Genomic DNA, 6,679 nt, shown 5'->3' on the forward strand with positions numbered 1-6,679 from the left:
CCCGGTAAAAGGCCAAGCCCGATAGTAAGCATGAGGCTACTATCGGGTGGGATCTCCGCCGAAAAGTCCTCATCTACATCCACCATCCTCCCGGGAAGACTTAGATGGTCTGTCCACGATCATCACTGCACCGCACTGGTGGACTCCGGGGCCGAAGGTAATTTTATGGATCGCACCTTTGCACTACAGCTTCAAGTCCCACTCAGAACACTCCCCCAGAGAATCACCGTACATGCACTCAATGGACAGTCACTACCCACCATCTCCCAGGCCACCGAGAACATTACACTCATCATCTCAGGGAACCACGCAGAGACAATATCATTCTACATCACGGACTCCCATCACACCCCCATTGTATTGGGTCACCCCTGGCTCAATCAACACAACCCCCGCATTGACTGGAAACAAAGAACCATATCAGCCTGGAGCACTGAATGTCATAGTTCTTGTCTTGTGTCTGCCTGTTCTGTTGTCTCTGTTCCTGTGTTGCAGGAGGAAGCAGTGGATTTATCAAACGTGCCCGCGGAGTACCGTGACCTGAGGGAAGTGTTCAGTAAGTCAAGGGCTGCTTCTCTTCCTCCGCACCGTCCCTACGACTGTGCTATAGATTTACTGTCAGGTAAGTCTCCGCCTAAAGGCAAGATTTATTCACTCTCGGTTCCGGAGAGGGAGGCTATGGAGAAATATATTTCTGATTCTCTAGCATCCGGGTTCATCCAACCTTCCTCATCTCCGGCGGGGGCGGGGTTCTTTTTTGTGGGGAAGAAGGATGGATCGCTGCGACCTTGTATTGATTACCGGGGGCTGAACAACATCACGGTAAAGAATACTTATCCTTTGCCGTTGATGTCTTCAGCCTTCGAGAGGTTGCAGGGAGCATCCATCTTCACAAAATTGGACTTACGTAATGCTTATCATTTGGTTCGTATCAGGAAGGGGGATGAGTGGAAGACTGCCTTCAACACCCCTAGGGGGCACTTTGAATACTTGGTCATGCCTTTCGGTTTGTCCAACAGTCCCGCAGTCTTCCAAGCACTCGTCAATGACGTGCTGCGAGACATGATCGATCAGTTTATTTATGTTTACCTGGATGACATTCAGATTTTTTCCTCGTCTCTCCAGGAACACGTGCAGCACGTCCGACGAGTTCTCCAAAGGTTGCTAGAGAATGGGCTTTTTGTCAAGGCGGAGAAATGCGCTTTTCATGCACAGTCGGTCCCTTTCTTAGGACACATCGTGTCGGCTGAGGGTATGCGTATGGATCCTGACAAAGTTAAGGCTGTGGTAGAGTGGCCAAACCCAGATTCCCGTAAGGCCCTACAGAGGTTTCTGGGGTTCGCCAATTTCTACCGGCGTTTTATTCGCAACTTTAGCCAACTAGCCGCACCTCTGACTGCCTTGACCTCCCCCAGAACTGCGTTCAGGTGGTCGGAAGCAGCCGAGACTGCTTTTTCCAACCTCAAGAGCCGCTTTGTTTCGGCTCCCATCTTAATCGCCCCTGATTACTCACGTCAGTTTGTGGTGGAGGTCGACGCGTCAGAGGTGGGGGTAGGCGCAGTTCTTTCACAGCGCTCACCTTCAGACAACAAGATGCATCCATGCGCGTTTTTATCCCATCGCTTATCACCAGCTGAACAAAATTACGACATTGGCAACAGGGAGTTGTTGGCGGTCAAGTTAGCCTTGGAAGAATGGCGTCATTGGTTAGAAGGGTCCGGGGTACCCTTTATCGTCTGGACGGATCATAAGAATCTGGAGTACATTAGATCCGCTAAAAGGTTGAACTCCAGGCAGGCGCGGTGGGCACTTTTTTTCGGCCGATTTGATTTTACCCTCTCGTATCGTCCGGGTTCCAAAAACATCAAACCCGATTCTTTGTCGCGTATTTTTGATCGATCCGAACACGCACCTACTCCCGAGCGTATTTTTCCTGAGACCCTAATTATCTCTACGCTCACTTGGGAGGTCGAATCGAGAGTCAAGAAGGCTCTAGAAGGGGTAACGCCTCCGATCCGGTGCCCACCGAACCGCTTATTTGTGTCGGAGGAACTACGTCCAGACGTTATTCGGTGGGGTCATTGTTCTAGTCTAGCCTGTCATCCAGGAGTTAGTCGCACCCTCTATTTGGTCAGACAACGATTCTGGTGGCCGCTTATGGCTCGCGACGTTCACGATTTTGTTTTGGCTTGCTCAGTTTGTGCTATTGGTAAGTCTTCCAATCGACCCCCAGATGGGTTACTCCAACCGCTGTCGGTACCTTCGAGACCCTGGTCCCATATCGCTCTAGATTTTGTTACCGCCATCCCACCCTCCCAGGGTAACACGGTAGTTTTAACCGTGGTGGACCGATTCTCGAAGGCAGCCCACTTTGTTCCCTTGCCCAAATTACCCTCAGCCAAGGAGACAGCGGTTGCAGTCGTTAATCACGTCTTTCGGTTACATGGCCTCCCGACAGACGTGGTTTCCGACAGGGGTCCCCAATTTGTGTCCAAATTTTGGCGAGAGTTTTGTAAGTTACTGGGGGCGACGGTCAGTCTGTCTTCCGGGTTTCACCCTCAGAGCAATGGTCAAACTGAGAGAGCCAACCAAGACCTGGAGAGAACCTTGCGATGTACGGTTGCCAGGAATCCTTCCTCCTGGAGTCAGCAACTGCCTATGGTGGAGTACGCCCACAATTCGTTGCCAGTGTCAGCTACGGGCCTATCTCCTTTTGAGTGTAGTATAGGATACCAGCCACCGGTCTTTCCTAGTCTGGAATCCGAAGTCGCGGTCCCCTCCGCTCACGCCTTCGTCCAGAGGTGTCACCGCACATGGACAAGGGCCCGTGAGACTCTCCTCCGTGTGCGGGCGCGCACCAAGGTCAAAGCCGATCGCCACCGGTCTAGACCTCCCGTATATGTCGTCGGTTCCAAAGTGTGGCTTTCTACTAAGAACATTCCGCTCCGCTCCGTATCCAATAAACTGGCTCCTAAATTCATTGGCCCGTTTTCTGTCACCAAGATTGTTAGTCCGGTGGCAGTCTGCCTCAACCTCCCTCCAGTGTACAGAAGAATTCATCCGGTATTCCACGTGTCCAAAATTAAACCCGTTTTTTTTCCCGCATTAATCCGCCTGCCCCGGTTCCCCCACCGCCGCGACTCGTAGATGGGGAACCATCCTATTCGGTCCGTCGCATTATGGACTCTAGGCGGAGGGGACGCGGATTCCAGTACCTGGTGGACTGGGAAGGTTACGGTCCGGAGGAGAGAAGTTGGGTTCCGGCTCGTGACATCCTGGATCACTCTCTTATCGATGATTACAATCGACAGGTGAGGGAGTCTGGGAACGCCGTGAGGCGTTCCTAGAGGAGGGGGTACTGTCACGGTTGTTGAATGCATTGTTTCTTTCTTGTCTCGTGTCGTTGTGTTTATGTGTGAGTGGGCGTTGTCCCGCTCACGTGTCTGTCAGCGCTCCAGCTGATCATCATCATCATCACAATCACTGTTCACAGCTGCTGTTCATTCCCATTGCCTATATATACTCACACCATTCTCTGTTCCAGTGTCGGATTGCTTGTTGAGGTCCTGTGTTGCCGTGTCTGTGTTTCCCGTGAAGTTTGCCGTGTCCGTGTTCGCCTGCCTTGTCTTCTCGCCGTCTTGTTCCTCGTCACTGGATTCACCGCACTCAAACACCGGGATCGGGATTCTGCACTATCACAGCACCAGAGCACCACAGACCATCGGAAAGTCCCTGCACGAGCCTGAGTCGCCGCCCTTCTTTGTTCCTGTACTGTTTCTGACTTTATTGAGATATTAAACACTTTTTGAGTACCTGCAACTGTTTCCTGTCTGTTCAGTCATGACAATAAGACGCTTGAAAATGATTTTGTCCACAAGCAATTTACCAGTTCCCTTTCGAACGGTCACTTCGTATTGCGTAGCTATACGCAGTGGGGAAACTGCTTTTCCTCGATTTACTGAAGCTTTTATTTAAAACGCATTTGCAGCTGCACAGCTAGCACATTGAGCGTGGCTCGCTCATAGGCTGTGCTGCAGCAACTGCTTAAACCAATGGCGCGGGCGCCTCTGACAGGCCACCAATGAACAAAATTGCACGTCAGAGCTCCCAAAGGGGGCGTGGCCTTAGTCTATATCAGAGCCCCGAATTCGCCATTATAGCAGATTTCACTCCTTCAGCGACAACTGCATGTCTCTGACCGATACTGTAAGCTTCGCCATAGAACAAGCCCTTCAGCCTGAGCGAGCATTCTCAGCGGACTACGCACTTCAGACCGTTTTCCCCTGACGCCGTCTCACCTGTGGCTATCCGGCGACGACGATGAGATATCCTTTTATAATGCCTAGTTCATCCTGCGCCATGTGCGGACTCAAGCTGCACGAGGCTGACGGACACGCGAGCTGCATTTCTTGCCTGGGAGCTGCCCACGCGGAAAATGCGCTCTCCGCCGGCGGATGTGAGGCCTGCGAAAGCATGCCGATCTCCGTGCTGCGCACCCGGCTAGCTCTCTCACGAGACGGCGATGCCGCGTCACCCGCCCTTCCCTTCCCGGCACTACTTAAGCCGCGGAAGAAGAAGCGCCGCAGCCAAAAGCCCCCCGAGACCATGGAGATAAGCGAAAGCACACCGGCCGTGTCCCCGCGTGCCTCGCCTTCTCCAGAGACGACGCCCTCTCCAGTTTTCTTCGAGCGAGACCTGCGCCCCCCCCACCAGGTGGCGGGCCTTGTCTCCTTCGGAGGATTCAAGATTCAAGATTCAAGATTCAAGAACTTTATTTGCCATTTGTGCTTGCACACATAGGAACTCTTGTGCGGTTGTTGCTCAGAGAGTCAAGTCAAGTTTAAAAAGACACACAAGGAAGACATAAATCTATCTATAAAACATATACATTGAAAATTGCACAAACCCATTAAAAGTGTACATTTGCATTGTAAACTACACAAGTATGTTGCATATTGCATAGGCCCCAGAGACAACATTATATAATATGATATATTATAATTTAAAGTAGCGTTATAGATAAATAAATAAATAAAATAAAATGCACCGGTATATTGCACAGGACCTGAAGTCAGTAATTCATTTTGTTTTGGCCAAGAGTCTCACTGTGGCTGGGAAAAAGCTGTTATAGAAGCGTGTTCTGTTTGTGATAATGCTGTCCGCTCGTCTGTGCCTAAGATTGTATGTACAGTTTTTGTATGTGAGCAGGGAGTGAGCTGGATGTAGTGTGTCTCTGATAATTCTCTCTGCTCTTTTCTGACAGCGCTGTGTGTAAATTGTGTCCATGGAAGGGAGTTCTGTTCTAATAATCCTCTCTGCAGTCTTTATGACTTTTTGCAGAGCCTTCCTCTCTGTCTGTGTGGTGTTTCCATACCATACAGTGATGCCTGTGGTGAGGATGCTCTCTATCAGTCCTTTGTAGACCTGGGTGAGAGGGCGACAGTGCAGACCAGCTTTTCTGAGCAGCCTGATGAAATACAATCTCTGCTGGGCTTTTTTCACTGTGGCAGCAGTGTTCAAAGTCCAGTTCAGATCTGATGTTACTTGTAGTCCCAGGAATCTGTAACTGTCAGCCCTCTCCACCTCAGTCCCCTTGATGATGAGGGGCTGCAGAGGGGGTGGATTTTTCCTGAAGTCCATGATTACTTCTCTTGTCTTATCTGTGTTAAGGCATAGGTCGTTCACCTCACCATAGGCAAGAATTTCGTTCACCAAACTCCTGTAGCCCGACTCGTCCCCACCCTTGATGAGGCCCAGAATGGTGGTATCATCCGCATACTTAATGATGATGGTATTGTCCTGCGTGGAGACACAATCATGTGTGTACAGGGTGAATAGTTTAGGACTGAGACAGCAACCTTGTGGTGATCCTGTGCTGACGATGAGCTCTCCAGACACCCTCCTTCCCATCCTCACCACCTGTGGTCTTTCAATCAGGAAATCCAGGATCCAGTTACAGGTGGGAGTCGGGACGCCGAGGTCTGTCAGCTTCTCAGTCAGCCTACCCGGGCGGATGGTGTTAAAGGCCGAACTGTAATCCAGGAACAGCATTCTGACATATGTTCCTCTGCTGTCCAGGTGTTGCAGGATGTGATGTAAAGCAATGGCCACTGCGTCGTCCACTGAGCGGTTGGGGCGATAGGCGAACTGGAGGGGGTCGATCATGCCCGGGACAATATGATTGATGTGTGTGAGAACCAGTTTTTCTAAACACTTCATGGCGACTGGCTTAAGTGCCACTGGCCTGAAGTCATTCAGAGTGGATGGATTTGACTTTTTTGGAACTGGTACAATGATGGAGGATTTAAAAATACGGGGGACAACTGCTTGGTTTAGAGACAGATTGAAAATGTCTACATACACACCAGTAAGTTGCTCTGCGCAGGCCTTCAGAACTCTGGGAGGGACGCCGTCTGGTCCAACAGCCTTGTGGGGGTTCACCTGCCTCAGAGCTTTTAGGACCTGTGTGGGAGTCACCTGAAAGACAGTGTCCGTGGGGTTGCAGGAGGCTTTTGAAGGGATGTCTGTGTTCATACTGTCAAACCTGGTGTAGAAGGTGTTAAGGCTGTCTGGGAGGGTGACATCCAGGGGGTCTGCGGCTGGTACTATTTTCTTGTAGTTTGTAACTGCTTGGATTCCCTGCCACATACTGCGCGTGTTGTTACTTAGGTAAAATCTT

Source organism: Scardinius erythrophthalmus, assembly GCF_964197995.2.
Source record: "Scardinius erythrophthalmus genome assembly, chromosome: 7".
Lineage (NCBI taxonomy): Eukaryota > Metazoa > Chordata > Actinopteri > Cypriniformes > Leuciscidae > Scardinius > Scardinius erythrophthalmus.